Below are 21,789 nucleotides of genomic sequence, written 5' to 3'. Positions count from 1 at the left end.
TAACCTTGCTGGACACCAGGTTGACCTTGTTGGATGTAAGGTTGTCCCGGTTTCCCAGACGAGTAACCTTGCTGAATACCAGGTTGCCCTAGATTGCCAGAAGGTTGAGTAAGATAAGTGAAAGACGGACCACTAGAGGCCGAAGGTTATTTATGAAAGGGTTTTCCTTGTGGGCCCCCAGGTTGCCCTGGGTAAGACTGGCCGTAATATTATTGCCCTTGGGGGGTTTGCACGTAAGACGGTGGCCTTGGTTAGGCGGTCCTTGAAGCTGTGCAGGCATTGCTTGGCCACCATAGTAAGTGGTGGTGCCCCAAGCAACGGATAATGGTACCGAGACCTCAAGAACAAGATGAGTAGGCAAGGGCCTGGAAAGATAAAGGTACTGACCAGTGGAATCATAGTAATAGAATGGACCTTGCGAGCTCGGATCCTGGACAGCTTGCAAATATTCATCATATGGCCCCCCTCCTGGAGTGGTACCAGAAGAGGGCGGTGCACTTTGTGCAGGATGAAGAACTCTAGGTATATGTGCTGGCTGGCCACTACTTACTAGGTCGTGAGACGGACCAGCACCAGTAGTCACAGCTGAAGATGTCATAACGGCACTAACAACTGGTGTTGAATACGCTACACAAATAGTTGGAACAGTTGGAACTGAAGTGACGGGTGTACTGTGAACTTGTGAAACAAAAGATCCCGTAGTGGGAGTGATGTGGTGATCCCACATGGTACTTGAAGAGGGGATCCTAGTACCCATATTATCCCTCAAAGACTTATAGCGTGAGGGTACCAGAGATGTGGCCGGGATAGGAGTTTTGATACTTGACAAAACAGGTGTCTCACTCACTCTAGGAGATGTATCATCCATGTCAGAGGAAGACATTGGGGTCGAAACACCAGGAGGGGTAAAAGGAATATCGTCTTCGTAAGGCTCCCAAATGGGGTTCCAGTGAAATTCGTAAGCCTCATCGTCTGGGGCACGAGAGTTAATCGGTTGGATACTCGGGATAACAGGGAGAGTATCACTCACAACCGGTACCTCAGGAGCAACAGAAGATGGAGACCCTTGATCACTTGGAACGGGAGACGAGATCGATGATTCCGCCAGGATGATAAACTTCAAAAAATCCTAGGGAAACTAATGAGAAAGGACCCTGCTCAAAATAACGCAAACAAGATCTAACCAGGGTAATGTTAAGTGCGGCCGAATAAATTTTAAGACGCAAGGACATAACTTGACCTTTTCATTTTTTAAGAGTCGAGAAAATGACAAAAAGATGACTCTAGTCACCTTCGAGTGTTTAATGAGCCTGAAGTGACAAGTGCTCAGATAGACCTTTTCTTTTAGAGAGTCCGAAAAGGAACGAAAGTGACTACTCTGGAGAGCTAGGCAAAATGTTTTACCAAACAAATCCGTAAAACTGCATATACACCTTGGCAGTCATATGAAAACCAAGGACTTTCCGTATAGCAGTCAATCTTCCCGAATGCTGTGTTCGGTGCATTACGGCTTGTAAGGAGGTAGACACGGCTTCCTATGGATAAAGGATGATAACCTAGTGGGGTCTCCCCATATACTCCATGGTACGTGGGAGCTCAAATCCGTGCTAGACCACTGTTGCGTCACGGAAGGAGGAATCACCCAACCTTAAGTGAAACAAAAGTGACTAGGTTTAACGATGCTGGAGCACGTCTCTAGCTTAGACCTCTAAATAGTGAGCGTTATGTTCCAATGCATTTTTAGGTTCATTCAGTTCATTTTAAGGTTGATCTTGTATTAGGTTTCGGTTTTAAGGCCTTACCGTATGAAATCTCTCAAAATTGCCTAAATGCAAACTATATGCCAAAATATGTCATTCCATTCGATGAATGCTAGTTACAAGAGGGTTGGAGGGCTTTCACGCAAACAAAATGATCACAAAACAACAAATAGCTTCCCTAATGCAGCTAATGGAAATTCAAATACTTTTCTTCAAGATCACTAATCACTAATCAAAACGAAAATCTTCTATTTCTCATTAACTAATACAAAGCAAAAGACATTTTTTCTTTTTTTTGATGGCAAAGTGCATTAAACAAACTTTGAGAAATAATAAAAAACAAATGTGAAAAGAACCAGTTGACCCCAAACAACTATGATTCGTGTCCAGGTACTGAAAAGAAATCGAAACAATGTCAAGATTGGTTCAACAACAGTCACTTAAACAACCATGCAAAAAGCAAGCAAAGAGGAAGGCTTCACCGAACCAATAGCAAGCAGTAAACGAGCCTTTGCAAACGAGTAACCAAGCAAAGTTGATCCAACAAACTTGGAATGATAAAACTAGGTCACAAGACAAAAAAGGCAAGATCCGCTCAACAAAACTCACAAGAGAGTGCTTCAATCTTCAGACAGTGAAAACAAGTTATAATCCAAGTGAGAACAACAGGGGATAGCAAGACCAATAGGTTTAGGAGGCAGAATTGAAAAAATTCAATTCTACAGGAATCAGCGCGGGTGATACACAACAACAATGTGTTGATAAAGAACTATGCGTAGCAACAATGCGATGTCAGCACGGAAGTACATGCCTTACCCGCGATGGTACGATTTACAGAACCGTCGCGACTGTTTGGAGTATTAACGCGATGATCAGGAGGTCACAGAAAGGGCTGCGCAATGACAACGCGATTGTTTAATTATAAACCATGATGATGTTCAAAAGCGGCCACAATCAAGCCAAAAACTCCCAAACCAAGGCAATCAATCTTTAAACAAACAAGGCATCTCCCAGACCGAACTAGGAAACCAAGAAACAGAGAACTAATCCCCAAACTTTGAAAAGAGAGCAAAAACAAACTCAAGGAAAGAATGAACAGAAAAGGACAAAAGCCAGCTCCAAGCTATTCAGTTCGTAAACCAAACCGGAGATTGACTGAAGTGGTGTTGATCTACTTCACTAATGTAGAGAAATAGTGTTTTGAAGGCTATCTGGCTGTGCTTCAGGCTCCGTCTAAAGTTTACAAATCAAACAACAAGGTAAACTCCCCAGTGGAGTCGCCAAATTGTTGTGGAGGTAAATCCCCTCTGCGGACAGAGGCGATCCCTACTAGTCCAAATAGGGTCTAGCAACAATCAAACAATGCTAACACGCAGGTTCCTAATTGCAAATTAAAGACCGGTGATGAAGGCCTACCTGGATTCCAACGCTAGTACTTGTAGAAGAGTCAACGCTCCCGTCCCTATGCTCCGGCTGGTCACAGTCCCCATGATCCTCGTGTACGGACACCTGCACATGCAAAGAACGATACAAACACAAGCATAAAATCCAATAGATGCAACTATATATCAGTCAGAAAGGATATAACTCAAACACCATCATAAAGACAATAAGAGTGGAACCATAATGATAGTCGTCTATTATTGATAAACAAAGAAGAATACAACCATAGTTCTGACGTCAAATCCTTCTCAAGAGTGTCTAGCCAGCAAGTTCCTCAACCATTCACCCTTGAAGGTAGATCTCCCAAGACAAAACTCTCTCTCACAAGTTTACACAATATCAAAACACTTCACAACCTTCCTTAAGCTCTCTAACAATCCCACACTTGTCACACCAGCTACCTATCAAGCTCACACGCTATCAGCAACACTCCAAACACTATGAATTCCAAACTAGCAGCTCATAGAAATGGCGGAGGCTTAAATAGGAGAAGGAGTCTCCATGAATGGTGGGAGGATGAGCTTATCTCCAAGGAAGGTGGCTCCAATGATGAAACAAGCATGCCAGAGAAGGGAGGGCGACATATACAAGGCCAACAACTAGGTATGGAGTCATCTGGAAGGCCAGCTGTTAGAACAAACTCGCCCAGACTGGATCATCGCGGGTGGATAACTGTACTGGAGCGCTGACATTGCTACTGCATAACGGAGAAAGTCATGTCAACGCGATCAAATATAAGCAACAGTCGCGCTGTCTCATGAAATTCGACCATCACGGGAATCACGTGTACTTCCGCGATGGCAGCGCGTTCAATATGTTTTGGAGCGCTCATCAGCACGTTTATTTTTACAACAGTCACGATGATGGAAAACCTTTGGCAAAGTGGGTCATTTGGCAACATCAGAGAGCATGAGCATGAATGATTTGGACTCATGACACAATAGGAAGACTGGTAGGAAGACAATGACAAATTACTGTGTAACAATGTTTTTGAAACATTTTAAAATCATTTAAAATTGTTCTTAAATCAATTTAAATTATTTTTGATGTATTTTATATTGCTTCTAAAGCATTGTAAACTATTTTTAAAGCATTTGAAAGTCATTTAAAATTGTTCTTAAAGCAATTTAAATTATTTTTGATGTATTTTAAATAGTTTTTAAAGCATTGTAAACGGTTTTTAAAGCATTTTAAACTGTTTTGAAAACATTTTAAGGACATTTTAAAGTACTTTAAACCTTTTTAAATTGTTGTTAAAGCATTTTAAAAGAATTTAAATTGTTTTTAAACCATTATAAAGTGTTTTAAATTGTTTATAAATTATTTTGAACTATTTTAAATTGTTTTAAAACGTTCTAAATTGTTTCAAAAACATTTTAAATTGTTTTTAAAGCATTTTAAGTTGTTTTTAAAGTGTTTAATTTATTTTTTATTAAACATTTTAAAGTACTTTAAAGCTTTTTAAATTGTTTTTAAAACATTTTAAAACGGTTTTAAAGCATTTTCAATTGTTGCTAAACCACTTAAACTTATTCCCAAAATGTTTTAAAATGTTTTTGAAACATTTTAAAATCATTTAAAATTGTTTTTAAATCAATTTAAATTAATTTTAAAGTATTTTAAATTGTTTCTAAAGCATTGTAAACTATTTTTAAAGCATTTTAAAATCATTTAAAATTGTTCTTAAAACAATTTAAATTGTTTTTGAAGTATTTTAAATAGCTTTTAAAGCACTGTAAACAGTTTTTAAAGCATTTTAAATTGTTTTGAAAGAATTTTAAAGCACTGTAAACGGTTTTTAAAGCATTTTAAAGCACTTTAAATCTTTTTAATTGTTATTAAAGAATTTCAAAAGAATTTAAAATTGTTTTTAAAACATTTTAAAGTGTTTTTAAATTATTTTGAACTATTTTAAATTGTTTCTAAAACGTTCTAAATTGTTTCAAAAAAAATTAAATTGTTTTTAAAGCATTTTAAATTGTTTTTAAAGCGTTTAAAATTGTTTCTAAAACATTTTAAAGTACTTTAAAGCTTTTTAAATTGTTTATGAAACGATTTAAAACGGGTTTAAAGCATTTTCAATTGTTGTTAAAGCACTTAAAATTATTTTTAAAATAATTTAAAATAATTTAAAATTGTTCTTAAATCAATTTAAATTATTTTTAAAGTATTTTAAATTGTTTTTAAAGCATTGTAAACTATTTTTAAAGAATTTTAAATTGTTTTGAAAGAATTTTATGAACATCCTAGAGTACTTTAAAGCTTTTTAAATTGTTGTTAAAGAGTTTTAATAGAATTTAAAATTGTTTTTAAAACATTTTAAAGTGCTTTAACATGTTTTTAAATTATTTTGAACTAATTTAAATTTTTTTTAAAACGTTCCAAATTGTTTCAAAAACATTTTAAATTTTTTTTAAATCATTTTAAGTTGTTTTTAAAGTGTTTAAAATTGTTTTTAAAACATTGTAAAGTACTTTAAAGATTTTTAAATTGTTTTTAAAATATTTTAAAATGGTTTTAAAGCATTTTCAATTGTTGTTAAAGCACTTAAACTTATTTTTGAAACATTTTAAAATGCTTTTGAAACATTTTAAAATCATTTAAAATTGTTCTTAAATCAATTTAAATTATTTTTGATGTATTTTATATTGTTTCTAAAGCATTGTAAACTATTTTTAAAGCATTTTAAAATCATTTAAAATTGTTCTTAGAGCAATTTAAATTATTTTTGATGTATTTTAAACAGTTTTTAAAGCATTGTAAATGGTTTTCAAAGCATTTTAAACTGTTTTAAAAACATTTTAAAGTACTTTAAAGCTTTTTAAATTGTTGCTAAAGCGTTTTAAAAGAATTTAAAATTGTTCTTAAAACATTATAAAGTGTTTTAAATTGTTTATAAATTATTTTGAACTATTTTAAATTGTTTTAAAACGTTCTAAATTGTTTCAAAAACATTTTAAATTGTTTTTAAAGCATTTTAAGTTGTTTTTAAAGTGTTTAATTTATTTTTTTAAACATTTTAAAGTACTTTAAAGATTTTTAAATTGCTTTTAAAACATTTTAAAACGGTTTTAAAGCATTTTCAATTGTTGTTAAACCACTTAAACATATTCTTAAAACATTTTAAAATGTTTTTGAAACATTTAAAATTGTTTTTAAATCAATCTAAATTATTTTTAAAGTATTTTAAATTGTTTCTAAAGCATTGTAAACTATTTTTAAAGCATTTTAAAATCATTTAAAATTGTTCTTAAAGCAATTTAAATTATTTTTGAAGTATTTTAAATAGTTTTTAAAGCACTGTAAACGGTTTTTAAAGCATTTTAAATTGTTTTGAAAGCATTTTAAAGCACTTTAAAGCTTTTTAATTGTTGTTAAAGCATTTTAAAAGAATTTAAAATTATTTTTAAAACATTTTAAAGTGTTTTTAAATTATTTTGAACTATTTTAAATTGGTTTTAAAATGTTCTAAATTGTTTCAAAAACAGCTTAAATTGTTTTTAAAGAATTTTAAATTGTTTTTAAAGCGTTTAAAATTGTTTTCAAAACATTTTAAAGTACTTTAAAGCTTTTTAAATTGTTTATAAAACATTTAAAACAGGTTTAAAGCATTTTCAATTGTTGTTAAAGCACTTAAAGTTATTTTTAAAACATTTTAAAATCATTTGTAATTGTTCTTAAATCAATTTAAATTGTTTTTGATGTATTTTATATTGTTTCTAAAGCATTGTAAACTATTTTTAAAGCATTTTAAAATCATTTAAAATTGTTCTTAAAGCAATTTAATTATTTTTGATGTATTTTAAACAGTTTTTAAAGCATTGTAAACAGTTTTTTAAGCATTTTAAATTGTTTTGAAAACCTTTAAAAAACATTTTAAAGTACTTTAAAACTTTTTAAATTGTTGCTAAAGCGTTTTAAAAGAATTTAAAATTGTTTTCAAAACATTATAAAGTGTTTTAAATTGTTTATAAATTATTTTGAACTATTTTAAATTGTTTTAAAACGTTCTAAATTGTTTCAAAAACATTTTAAATTGTTTTTAAAGCATTTTAAGTTGTTTTTAAAGTGTTTTTTTTTTTTTTATTAAACATTTTAATGTACTTTAAAGCTTTTTAAATTGTTTTTAAAACATTTTAAAACCGTTTTAAAGCGTTTTCAATTGTTGTTAAACCACTTAAACTTATTCCCAAAATGTTTTTATAATGTTTTTTAAACATTTTAAAATCATTTAAAATTGTTTTTAAATCAATTTAAATTATTTTTGAAGTATTTTAAATTGTTTTCAAAGCATTGTAAACTATCTTTAAAGCATTTTAAAATCATTTAAAATTGTTCTTAAAGCAATATAAATTATCTTTGAAGTATTTTAAATAGTTTTTAAAGCATTGTAAACGGTTTTTAAAGCATTTTAAATTGTTTTGAAAGCATTTTAAAGCACTTTAAAGATTTTTAATTGTTGTTAAAGCATTTTAAAAGAATTTAAAATTGTTTTTAAAACATTTTAAAGTGTTTTTTAATTATTTTGAATTATTTTAAATTGTTTCTAAAATGTTCTAAATTGTTTCAAAAAAAATTTAAATTGTTTTTAAAGCATTTTAAATTGTTTTTAAAGCGTTTAAAATTGTTTTTAAAACATTTTAAAGTACTTTAAATCTTTTTAAATTGTTTATAAAATGATTTAAAACGGGTTTAAATCATTTTCAATTGTTGTTAAAGCACTTAAACTTATTTTTAAAACATTTTAAAATAATTTAAAATTGTTCTTAAATCAATTTAAATTATTTTTAAAGTATTTTAAATTGTTTTTAAAGCATTGTAAACTATTTTTAAAGCATTTTAAATTGTTTTGAAAGAATTTTAAGAACATTTTAGAGTACTTTAAAGCTTTTTAAATTGTTGTTAAAGCGTTTTAATAGAATTTAAAATTGTTTTTAAAACATTTTAAAGTGCTTTAAATTGTTTTTAAATTATTTTGAACTAATTTAAATTGTTTTTAAAACGTTCCAAATTGTTTCAAAAACATTTTAAATTGTTTTTAAAGCATTTTAAGTTGTTTTTAAATTGTTTAAAATTGTTTTTAAAACATTTTAAAGTACTTTAAAGCTTTTTAAATAGTTTTTAAAATATTTTAAAACAGTTTTAAAGCATTTTCAATTGTTGTTAAAGCACTTCAACTTATTTTTGAAACATTTTAAAATGTTTTTGAAACATTTTTAAATCATTTAAAATTGTTCTTAAATCAATTTAAATTATTTTTTATGTATTTTATATTGTTTCTAAAGCATTGTAAACTATTTTTAAAGCATTTTAAAATCATTTAAAATTGTTCTTAGAGCAATTTAAATTATTTTTTATGTATTTTAAACAGTTTTTAAAGCATTGTAAATGGTTTTTAAAGCATTTTAAACTATTTTGAAAACATTTTAAAAACATTTTAAAGTACTTTAAAGCTTTTTAAATTGTTGCTAAAGCTTTTTAGAAGGATTTAAAATTGTTTTTAAAACATTATAAAGTGTTTTAAATTGTTTATAAATTATTTTGAACTATTTTAAATTGTTTTAAAACGTTCTAAATTGTTTCGAAAACATTTTAAATTGTTTTTAAAGCATTTTAAGTTGTTTTTAAAGTGTTTAATTTATTTTTTTAAACATTTTAAAGTACTCTAAAGCTTTTTAAATTGCTTTTAAAACATTTTAAAACGGTTTTAAAGCATTTTCAATTGTTGTTAAACCACTTAAACTTATTCTTAAAACATTTTAAAATGTTTTTGAAACATTTTAAAATCATTTAAAATTGTTTTTAAATCAATTTAAATTATTTTTAAAGTATTTTAAATTGTTTCTAAAGCATTGTAAACTATTTTTAAAGCATTTTAAAATCATTTAAAATTGTTCTTAAAGCAATTTAAATTATTTTTGAAGTATTTCAAATAGTTTTTAAAGCACTATAAATGGTTTTTAAAGCATTTTAAATTGTTTTGAGAGCATTTTAAAGCACTTTAAAGCTTTTTAATTGTTGTTAAAGCATTTTAAAAGAATTTAAAATTGTTTTTAAAACATTTTAAAGTGTTTTTAAATTATTTTGAACCATTTTAAATTTTTTTTAAAATGTTCTAAATTGTTTCAAAAACATTTTAAATTGTTTTTAAAGCATTTTAAATTGTTTTTAAAGCATTTAAAATTGTTTTAAAAACATTTTAAAGTACTTTAAAGCTTTTTAAATTGTTTATAAAACATTTTAAAATGGGTTTAAAGCATTTCCAATTGTTGTTAAAGCACTTAAACTTATTTTTAAAACATTTCAAAATGCTTTTGAAACATTTTAAAATCATTTAAAATTGTTCTTAAATCAATTTAAACTATTTTTGATGTATTTTATATTGTTTCTAAAGCATTGTAAACTATTTTTAAAGCATTTTAAAATCATTTAAAATTGTTCTTAAAGCAATTTAAATTATTTTTGATGTATTTTAAATAGCTTTTAAAGCATTGTAAGTGGTTTTTAAAACATTTTAAACTGTTTTGAAAACATTTTAAAGTACTTTAAAGATTTGTAAATTGTTGCTAAAGCATTTTAAAAGAATTTATAATTGTTTTTAAAACATTATAAAGTGTTTTAACCTGTTTATAAATTATTTTGAACTATTTTAAAAAGTTTTAAAATGTTCTAAATTGTTTCAAAAACATTTTAAATTGTTTTTAAAGCATTTTAAGTTGTTTTTAAAGTGTTTAATTTATTTTTTATTAAACATTTTAAAATACTTTAAAGCTTTTTACATTGTTTTTAAAACATTTTAAAACTGTTTTAAAGCATTTTCAATTGTTGTTAAACCACTTACACTTATTCCCAAAATGTTTTAAAATGTTTTTGAAACATTTTAAAATAATTTAAAATTGTTTTTAAATCAATTTAAATTATTTTTGAAGTATTTTAAATTGTTTTTAAAGCATTGGAAACTATTTTTAAAGCATTTTAAAATCATTTAAAATTGTTCTTAAAGAAATTTAAATTATTTTTGAAGTATTTTAAATAATTTTTAAAGCACTGTAAGCGGTTTTTAAAGCATTTTAAAGCACTTTAAAGCTTTTAAATTGTTGTTAAAGCATTTTAAAAGAATTTAAAATTGTTTTTAAAAGAATTTAAAGTGTTTTTAAATTATTTTGAACTATTTTAAATTGTTTTTAAAACGTTCTAAATTGTTTCAAAAAAAAATTAATTTTTTTTTAAACCATTTTAAATTGTTTTTAAAGCGTTTAAAATTGTTTTTAAAGCGTTTAAAATTGTTTTTAAAACATTTTAAAGTACTTTAAATTGTTTTAAATTGTTTATAAAACGATTTAAAACGGGTTTAAATCATTTTAAATTGTTGTTAAAGCACTTAAACTTATTTTTAAAACATTTTAAAATAATTTAAATTTTTTCTTAAATCAATTTAAATTATTTTTAAAGTATTTTAAATTGTTTTTAAAGCATTGTAAACTATTTTTAAAGCATTTTAAATTGTTTTGAAATAATTTTAAGAACATATTAGAGTACTTTAAAGCTTTTTAAATTGTTGTTAAAGCGTTTTAATAGAATTTAAAATTGTTTTTAAAACATTTTAAAGTGCTTTAAATTGTTTTTAAATTATTTTGAACTAATTTAAATTGTTTTTTAAAACGTTCCAAATTGTTTCAAAAACATTTTAAATTGTTTTTAAAGCATTTTAAGGTTTTTTTAAAGTGTTTAAAATTGTTATTAAAACATTTAAAAGTAATTTGAAGCTTTTTAAATTGTTTTTAAAATATTTTAAAGCGATTTTAAAGCATTTTCATTTGTTGTTAAAGCACTTAAACTTATTTTTGAAACATTTTAAAATGATTTTGAAGCATTTTAAAATCATTTAAAATTGTTCTTAAATCAATTTAAATTATTTTTGATGTACTTTATATTGTTTCTAAAGCATTGTAAACTATTTTTAAAGCATTTTAAAATCATTTAAATTTGTTTTTAGAGCAATTTAAATTATTTTTCATGCATTTTAAACAGTTTTTAAAGCATTGTAAACGATTTTTAAAGCATTTTAAACTGTTTTGAAAACATTTTAAAGTACTCTAAAGCTTTTTAAATTGTTGCTAAAGCGTTTTAAAAGAATTTAAAATTGTTTTTAAAACATTATAAAGTGTTTTAAATTGTTTATAAATTATTTTTAACTTTTTTAAATTGTTTTGAAACGTTCTAAATTGTTTCAAAAACATTTTAAATTGTTTTTAAAGCATTTTAAGTTGTTTTTAAAGTGTTTAATTTATTTATTTTAACATTTTAAAGTACTTTAAAGCTTTTTAAATTGCTTTTAAAACATTTTAAAATGGTTTTAAAGCATTTTCAATTGTTGTTAAACCACTTAAACTTATTCTTAAAACATTTTAAAATGTTTTTGATACATTTTAAAAACATTTAAAATTGTTTTTAAATCAATTTAAATTATTTTTAAAGTATTTTAAATTTTTTCTAAAGCATTGTAAACTATTTTTAAAGCGTTTTAAAATCATTTAAAATTGTTTTTAAAGCAATTTAAATTATTTTTGAAGTATTTTAAATAGTTTTTAAAGCACTGTAAATGGTTTTTAAAGCATTTTAAATTGTTTTGAAAGCATTTTAAAGCACTTTAAAGCTTTTAAATTGTTGTTAAAGCATTTTAACAGAATTTTGAATTGTTTTTAAAACATTTTAAATTGTTTCTAAAGTATTTTGAACTATATTAAATTGTTTTTAAAATGTTCTAAATTGTTTGAAAAACATTTTAAATTATTTTTAAAGCATTTTAAATTGTGTTTAAAGCATTTAAAATTGTTTTCAAAACATTTTAAAGTACTTTAAAGCTTTTTAAATTGTTTATAAAACATATTAAAATGTTTTTGAAACATTTTAAAATCATTTAAAATTGTTCTTAAATCAATTTAAATTATTTTTAAAGTATTTTATATTGTTTCTAAAGCATTGTAAACTATTTTTAAAGCATTTTAAAATCATTTAAAATTGTTCTTAAGGCAATTTAAATTATTTTTGAAGTATTTTAAATAGTTTTTAAAGCATTGTAAATGGTTTTTAAAGCATTTTAAATTGTTTTGAAAATATTTTAAAAACATTTTAAATTACTTTAAAGCTTTTTAAATGGTTGTTAAATCATTTTAAAATAATTTAAAATTGTTTTTAAAACACTTTAAAGTGTTTTTTAAATTATTTGAACTATTTTAAATTGTTTTTGAAACGTTCTAAATTGCTTCAGAAACATTTCAAATTGTTTTTAAAGCATTTTAAATTGTTTTTTAAGCGTTTAAAATTGTTTTTAAAAACATTTTATAGTACTTTAAAGCTTATTAAATTGTTTATAAAACATTTTAAAACGGTTTTGAAACATTTTCAATTGTTGTTAAAGAACTTACACTTATTTTTAAAACATTTTAAAACGTTTTTGAAACATTTTAAAATGATTTAAAATTATTCTTAAATGAATTTACATTATTTTTGAAGTATTTTAAATTGTTTTTAAAGCGTTGTAAACTATTTTTAAAGCATTTTAAAATCATTTTAGAGTACTTTAAAGCTTCTTAAATTGTTTTTAAAACATTTTAAAAGAATTTATAATTGTTTTTACAGTGTTTTAAATTGTTTTAAAATTATTTTTAACTATTTTAAATTGTTTTTAAAATGTTCTAAATTGTTTCAAAAACATTTTAAATTGTTTCAAAAACATTTTATTTTTTTTAAAGCATTTTAAATTGTTTTTAAAGCGATTAAAATTGTTTTTAAAACATTTTAAAGTACTTTAAAGCTTTTTAAATTGTTTTTAAAACATTTTAAAGTGTTTTTAAACTATTTTGAACTAATTTAAATTGTTTTTAAAACGTTCAAAATTGTTTCAAAAACATTTTAAATTGTTTTTAAATCATTTTAAGTTGTTTTTAAAGTGTTTAAAATACTTTTTAAAACATTTTAAAGTAATTTAAAGCTTTTTAAATCGTTTTTAAAATATTTTAAAACGGTTTTAAAGCATTTTCAATTGTTGTTAAAGCAATTAAACTTATTTTTGAAACATTTTAAAATGTTTTTGAAACATTTTAAAATCATTTAAAATTGTTCTTAAATCAATTTAAATTATTTTTGATGTATTTTATATTGTTTCTAAAGCATTGTAAACTATTTTTGAAGCATTTTAGAATCATTTAAAATTGTTTTTAGAGCAATTTAAATTATTTTTTATGTATTTTAAACAGTTTTTAAAGCATTGTAAACGGCTTTTAAAACATTTTAAACTGTTTTGAAAACATTTTAAAAACATTTTAAAGTACTTTAAATCTTTTTAAATAGTTGCTAAAGCGTTTTAAAAGAATTTAAAATTGTTTTTAAAACATTATAAAGTGTTTTAAATTGTTTATAAATTATTTTAAACTATTTTAAATTGTTTTAAAACGTTCTAAATTGTTTCAAAAACATTTTAATTTTTTTTAAAGCATTTTAAGTTGTTTTTAAAGTGTTTAATTTATTTTTTTAAACATTTTAAAGTACTATAAAGCTTTTTAAATTGATTTTAAAACATTTTAAAATGGTTTTAAAGAATTTTCAATTGTTGTTAAACCACTTAAACTTATTCTTAAAACATTTTAAAATGTTTTTGAAACACTTTAAAATGTTTTTGAAACATTTTAAAAACATTTAAAATTGTTTTTAAATCAATTTAAAGTATTTTAAATTGTTTCTAAAGCATTGTAAACTATTTTTAAAGCATTTTAAAATCATTTAAAATTGTTCTTAAAGCAATTTAAATTATTTTTGAAGTATTTTAAATAGTTTTTAAAGCAATGTAAACGGTTTTTAAAGCATTTTGAATTGTTTTGAAATCATTTTAAAGCACTTTATCGCTTTTTAATTGTTGTTAAAGCATTTTAAAAGAAATTAAAATTGTTTTTAAAACATTTTAAAGTGTTTTTTAAATTGTTTTTAAAATGTTCTAAACTGTTTCAAAAAAAAAAAAAAAAATTTTAAAGCATTTTAAATTGTTTTTAAAGCGTTTAAAATTGTTTTTAAAACATTTTAAAGTACTTTAAATCTTTTTAAATTGTTTATAAAACGATTTATAATGGGTTTAAAGCATTTTCAATTGTTGTTAAAGCACTTAAACTTGTTTTTAAAACATTTTAAAATTGTTTTTAAAGCATTGTAAACTATTTTTAAAGCATTTTAAATTGTTTTGAAAGAATTTTAAGAACATCTTAGAGTACTTTAAAGCTTTTTAAATTGTTGTTAAAGCGTTTTAATAGAATTTAAAATTGTTTTTAAAACATCTTAAAGTGCTTTAATTTGTTTTAAAATTATTTTGAACTAATTTAAATTGTTTTTAGAACGTTCCAAATTGCTTCAAAAACATTTTAAATTGTTTTTAAAACATTTTAAAGTAATTTAAAGCTTTTTAAATTGTTTTAAATATTTTAAAATGGTTTTAAAGCATTTTCAATTGTTGTTAAAGCACTTTAACTTATTTTTGAAACATTCTAAAATATTTTTGAAACATTTTAAAATCATTTGAAATTGTTCTTAAATCATTTTAAATTATTTTTGATGTATTTTATATTGTTTCTAAAGCACTGTAAACTATTTTTAAAGCATTTTAAAATCATTTAAACTTGTTTTTAGAGCAATTTAAATTATTTTTGATGTATTTTAAACAGTTTTAAAGCATTGTAAACGGTTTTTAAAGCATTTTAAACTGTTTTGAAAATATTTATAAACATTTTAAAGTACTTTAAAGCTTTTTAAATTGTTGCTAAAGCGTTTTAAAAGAATTTTAAATTGTTTTTAAAACATTATAAAGTGTTCTAAATTGTTTATAAATTATTTTGAACTATTTTAAATTGTTTTAGAATGTTCTAAATTGTTTCAAAAACATTTTAAATTGTTTTTAAAGCATTTTAAGTTTTTTTTAAAGTGTTTAATTTATTTTTCTAAACATTTTAAAGTACTTTAAAACTTTTTAAATTGCTTTTAACACATTTTAAAAAGGTTTTAAAGAATTTTCAATTGTTGTTAAACCACTTAAACTTATTCTTAAAACATTTTAAAATGTTTTTGAAACATTTTAAAAACATTTAAAATTGTTTTTAAATCAATTTAAATTATTTTTAAAGTATTTTAAATTGTTTCTAAAGCATTGTAAACTATTTTTAAAGCATTTTAAAATCATTTAAGATTGTTTTTAAAGCAATTTAAATTATTTTTGAAGTATTTTAAATTGTTTTTAAAGCACTATAAATGGTTTTTAAAGCATTTTAAATTGTTTTGAAAGCATTTTAAAGCACTTTAAAGCTTTTTAATTGTTGTTAAAGAATTTTAAAAGAATTTAGAATTGTTTTTAAAACATTTTAAAGTGTTTTTAAATTATTTTGAACTATATTAAGTTGTTTTTAAAACGTTCTAAATTGTTTCAAAAACATTTTAAATTGTTTTTAAAGCATTTTAAATTGTTTTTAAAGCATTTAAAATTGTTTTCAAAACATTTTAAAGTACTTTAAAGCTTTTTAAATTGTTTATAAAATATTTTAAAATGTTTTTGAAACATTTTAAATTCATTTAAAATTGTTCTTAAATCAATTTAAATTATTTGTAAAGTATTTTATATTGCTTCTAAAGCATTGTAAACTATTTTTAAAGCATTTTAAAATCATTTAAAATTGTTCTTAAAGCAATTTAAATTATTTTTGAAGTATTTTAAATAGTTTTTAAATCATTTTAAATTGTTTTTTAAGCGTTTAAAATTGTTTTTGAAACATTGTAAAGTACTTTAAATCTTTTTAAATGGTTTGTAAAACATTTTAAAACGGTTTTAAAACATTTTCAATTGTTGTTAAAGAACTTACACTTATTTTTAACACATTTTAAAACGTTTTTGAAACATTTTAAAATGATTTAAAATTATTCTTAAATCAATTTAAATTATTTTTGAAGTATTTTAAATTGTTTTTAAAGCATTGTAAACTATTTTTAGAGCATTTTGAAATCATTTTAGAGTACTTTAAAGATTCTTAAATTGTTGTTAAAACATTTTAAAATAATTTATAATTGTTTTTAAAACATTTTAAAGTGTTTTAAATAGTTTTAAAATTATTTTGAACTATTTTAAATTGTTTTTAAAACGTTCTAAATTGTTTCAAAAACATTTTAAATTGTTTCAGAAACATTTTAAATTGTTTTTAAATCATTTTAAATTGTTTTTAAAGCGATCAAAATTTTTTTTTAAAACATTTTAAAGTACTTTAAAGCTTTTTAAATTGTTTTTAAAACATTTTAAAGTGTTTTTAAATTATTTTGAACTATTTTAAATTGTTTTTAAATTGTTCTAAATTGTTTCAAAAACATTTTAAATTGCTTTTGAAGCATTTTAAATTGTTTTGAAAGCATTTTAAATTGTTTTGAAAGCGTTTTAAATTGTTTTAAAAACATTTTAATGTACTTTAAAGCTTTTTAAACAGTTTTTAAAATATTTTAAAACGGTTTTAAAGCATTTTCAATTGTTGTTAAAGCACTTAAACTTATTTTTGAAACATTCTAAAATGTTTTTGAAACATTTTAAAATCATTTAAAATTGTTCTTAAATCAATTTAAATTATTTTTGGTGTATTTTATATTGTTTCTAAGCATTTTAAACTATTTTTAAAGCATTTTAAAATCATTTAAAATTGTTCTTAGAGCAATTTAAATTATTTTTGATGTATTTTAAACAGTTTTTAAAGCATTGTAAACGGTTTTTAATGCATTTTAAACTTTTTTGAAAACATTTTTAAAACATTTTAAAGTACTTTAAAGCTTTTTAAATTGTTGCTAAAGCGTTTTAAAATAATTTAAAATTGTTTTTAAAACATTATAAAGTGTTTTAAATTGTTTATAAATTATTTTGAACTATTTTAAATTGTTTTAAAACGTTCTAAATTGTTTCAAAAACATTTTAAATTGTTTTTAAAGCATTTTAAGTTGTTTTTAAAGTGTTTAAATTTAAAAAAAAAAAAAAAAAAACATTTTAAAGTACTTTAAAGGTTTTTAAATTGTTTTTAAAACATTTTAAAACGGTTTTAAAGCATTTTCAATTGTTGTTAAACCACTTAAACGTATTCTTAAAACATTTTAAAATGTTTTTGAAACATTTTAAAATCATTTAAAATTGTTTTTAAATCAATTTAAATTATTTTTATAGTATTTTATTTTGATTCTAAAGCATTGTAAACTATTTTTAAAGCATTTTAAAATCATTTAAAATTGTTCTTAAAGAAATTTAAATTATTTTTCAAGTATTTTAAATAGTTTTTAAAGCACTGTAAACAGTCTTTAAAGCATTTTAAAATGTTTTGGAAACATTTTAAAGCACTTTAAAGCTTTTTAATTGTTTTTAAAGAATTTTAAAAGAATTTAAAATTGTTTTTAAAAAATTTAAAAGTGTTTTTAAAGCATTTTAAATTGTTTTTAAAGCGTTTAAAATTGTTTTCAAAACATTTTAAAGTACTTTAAAGCTTTTTAAATTGTTTATAAAACATTTTAAAACATGTTTAAAGCATTTTCAATTGTTGTTAAAGCACTTAAACTTATTTTTAAAACATTTTAAAATGTTTTTGAAACATTTTAAAACATTTTAAAATAATTTAAAATTGTTCTTAAATCAATTTAAATTATTTTTAAAGTATTTTAAATTGTTTTTAAAGCATTGTAAACTATTTTTAAAGCATTTTAAATTGTTTTGAAAGACTTTTAAGAACATTTTAGAGTACTTTAAAGCTTTTTAAATTGTTGTTAAAGCATTTTAATAGAATTTAAAATTGTTTTTAAAACATTTTAAAGTGCTTTAAATTGTTTTTAAATTATATTGAACTAATTTAAATTGTTTTTAAAACGTTCCAACTTGTTTCAAAAACATTTAAATTGTTTATAAAGAATTTTAAGATGTTTTTAAAGTGTTTAAAATTGTTTTTAAAACATTTTAAAGTACTTTAAAGCTTTTTAAATTGTTTTTAAAACATTTTAAAACGGTTCTAAAGCATTTTCAATTGTTTTTAAACCACTCAAACTTATTTTTAAAACATTTTAAAATGTTTTTGAAACATTTTAAAATCATTTAAAATGTTTTTTAAACATTTTAAAATCATTTAAAATTGTTTTTAAATCAATTTAAATTATTTTTAAAGTATTTTAAATTACTTTTGAAGTATTTTAAATAGTTTTTAAAGCATTGTAAACGGTTTTTAAAGCATTTTAAATTGTTTTGAAAGCATTTTAAAGTACTTTAAACCTTTTTAAATTGTTGTTAATGCATTTTAAAAGAATTTAAAATTGTTTTTAAAACATTTTAGTGTGTTTTAAATTGTTTAAAAAACATTTTAGATTGTTTTTAAAGCATTTTAAATTGTTTTCAAAGCGTTTAAAATTGTTTTTAAAACATTTTAAAGTACTTTAAATCTTTTTAAATTGTTTATAAAACAATCTTTAAAACGGGTTTAACGCATTTTCAATTGTTGTTAAAGCACTTAATCTTATTTTTAAAACATTTTAAAATGTTTTTGAAATATTTTAAAAGATTTTAAAATCATTTAAAATTGTTCTTAAATCAATTTAAATTATTTTTGAAGTATTTTAAATTGTTTTTAAAGGATTTTAAACTGTTTTTAAAACATTTTAAAACAGTTTTAAAGCATTTTCAATTGTTGTTAAAGCACTTAAAATTATTTTTGAAACATTTTAAAATCATTTAAAATTGTTCTTAAATCAATTTAAATTATTTTTAAAGTATTTTATATTTTTTCTAAAGCATTGTAAACTATTTCTAAAGTATTCCAAAATCATTTAAAATTGTTCTTAAAGCAATTTAAATTATTTTTGAAGTATTTTAAATTGTTTTGAAAGCATTTTAAAAACATTTTAAAGTACTTTAAAGCTTTTTAAATTGTTGCTAAAGCGTTTTAAAAGAATTTAAAATTGTTTTTAAAACATCCTAAAGTGTTTTAAATTGTTTATAAATTATTTTGAACTATTTTAAATTGTTTTTCAAATGTTCTAAATTTTTTCAAAAACATTTTAATTTTTTTTTAAGCATTTTAAGTTGTTTTTAAAGTGTTTAATTTATTTATTTTTTAACATTTTAAAGTACTTTAAAGCTTTTTAAATTGCTTTTAAAACATTTTAAAACGGATTTAAAGCATTTTCAATTGTTGTTAAACCACTTAAAATTATTCTTAAAACATTTTAAAATGTTTTTGAAACATTTTAAAATCATTTAAAATTGTTCTTAAAGCAATTTAAATTATTTTTGAAGTATTGTAAATAGTTTTTAAAGCACTATAAACGGTTTTTAAGTCATTTTCAAATGTTTTGAAAGCACTTTAAAGCTTTTTAATTGTTGTTAAAGCATTTTAAAAGAATTTAAAATTGTTTTTAAAACATTTTACAATGTTTTTAAATTATTTTGAACTATTTTAAATTGTTCTTAAAACGTTCTAAATTGTTTCAAAAACATTTTAAATTGTTTTTAAAGCATTTTAAAATGTCTTTAAAGTGTCTAAAATTGTTTTCAAAACATTTTGAAGTACTTTAAAGCTTTTTAAACTGTTTATACAACATTTTAAAACGGGTTTAAAGCATTTTCAATTGTTGTAACATTTTTAAATCATTTAAAATTGTTCTTAAATCAATTTAAAGTATTTTTAAAGTATTTTATATTGTTTCTAAAGCATTGTAAACCATTTTTAAAGCATTTTAAAATCATTTAAAATTGTTCTTAAAGCAATTTAAATTATTTTTGAAGTATTTTAAATAGGTTTTAAAGAATTGTAAATGGTTTTTAAAGCATTTTAAATTGTTTTGAAAGCATTTTAAAAACATTTTAAAGTACTTTAAAGCTTTTTAAATTGTTTTTGAAACATTTTAAAGTGTTTTTAAATTATTTTGAACTATTTTAAATTGTTTTTAAAATGTTCTAAATTGTTTCAAAAACATTTTAAATTGTTTTTGAAGCATTTTAAATTGTTTTGAAAGCGTTTTAAATTGTTTTGAAAGCGTTTTAAATTGTTTTAAAAACATTTTAATGTACTTTAAAGCTTTTTAAATAGTTTTTAAAATATTTTAAAACGGTTTTAAAGCATTTTCAATTGTTTTTAAAGCACTTAAACTTATTTTTGAAACATATTAAAATGTTTTTGAAACATTTTAAAATCATTTAAAATTGTTCTTAAATCAATTTAAATTATTTTTGGTGTATTTTATATTGTTTCTAAATCATTTTAAACTATTTTTAAAGCATTTTAAAATCATTTAAAATTGTTCTTAGAGCAATTTAAATTATTTTTGATGTATTTTAAACAGTTTTTAAAGCATTGTAAACGGTTTTTAATGCATTTTAAACTCTTTTGAAAACATTTTAAAGTACTTTAAAGCTTTTTAAATTGTTGCTAAAGTGTTTTAAAAGAATTTAAAATTGTTTTTAAAACATTATAAAGTGTTTTAAATTGTTTATAAATTATTTTGAACTATTTTAAATTGTTTTAAAATGTTCTAAATTGTTTCAAAAACATTTTAAATTGTTTTTAAAGCATTTTAAGTTGTTAAAAAAAAAAAAAAAAAACATTTTAAAGTACTTTAAAGGTTTTTAAATTGTTTTTAAAACATTTTAAAATGGTTTTCAAGCATTTTTAATTGTTGTTAAACCACTTAAACGTATTCTTGAAACATTTTAAAATGTTTTTGAAACATTTTAAAATCATTTAAAATGTTTTTGAAACATTTTAAAATCATTTAAAATTGTTTTTAAATCAATTTAAATTATTTTTATAGTATTTTATTTTGATTCTAAAGCATTGTAAACTATTTTTAAAGCATTTTAAAATCATTTAAAATTGTTCTTAACGCAATTTAAATTATTTTTCAAGTATTTTAAATAGTTTTTAAAGCACTGTAAACAGTTTTTAAAGCATTTTAAAATGTTTTGGAAACATTTTAAAGCACTTTAAAGCTTTTTAATTGTTGTTGAAGCATTTTAAAAGAATTTAAAATTGTTTTTAAAAAATTTTAAAGTGTTTTTAAAGCATTTTAAATTGTTTTTAAAGCGTTTAAAATTGTTTTCAAAACATTTTAAAGTACTTTAAAGCTTTTTAAATTGTTTATAAAACATTTTAAAACAGGTTTAAAGCATTTTCAATTGTTGTTAAAGAACTTAAACTTATTTTTAAAACATTTTAAAATGTTTTTGAAACATTTTAAAACATTTTAAAATAATTTAAAATCATTCTTAAATCAATTTAAATTATTTTTAAAATATTTTAAATTGTTTTTAAAGCATTGTAAACTATTTTTAAAGCATTTTAAATTGTTTTGAAAGACTTTTAAGAACATTTTAGAGTACTTTAAAGCTTTTTAAATTGTTGTTAAAGCATTTTAATAGAATTTAAAATTGTTTTTAAAACATTTTAAAGTGCTTTAAATTGTTTTTAAATTATATTGAACTAATTTAAATTGTTTTTAAAACGTTCCAACTTGTTTCAAAAACATTTAAATTGTTTTTAAAGAATTTTAA

The sequence above is a fragment of the Pinus tabuliformis genome, chromosome 9 (genome assembly GCF_031772625.1).
Source record: "Pinus tabuliformis cultivar Carrire ecotype Pingquan chromosome 9, CPIR1, whole genome shotgun sequence".
In the NCBI taxonomy this organism is placed as follows: domain Eukaryota; kingdom Viridiplantae; phylum Streptophyta; class Pinopsida; order Pinales; family Pinaceae; genus Pinus; species Pinus tabuliformis.
The sequence above is the reverse complement of the archived record's forward strand: the minus strand, read 5'-3'. Positions refer to the sequence as shown.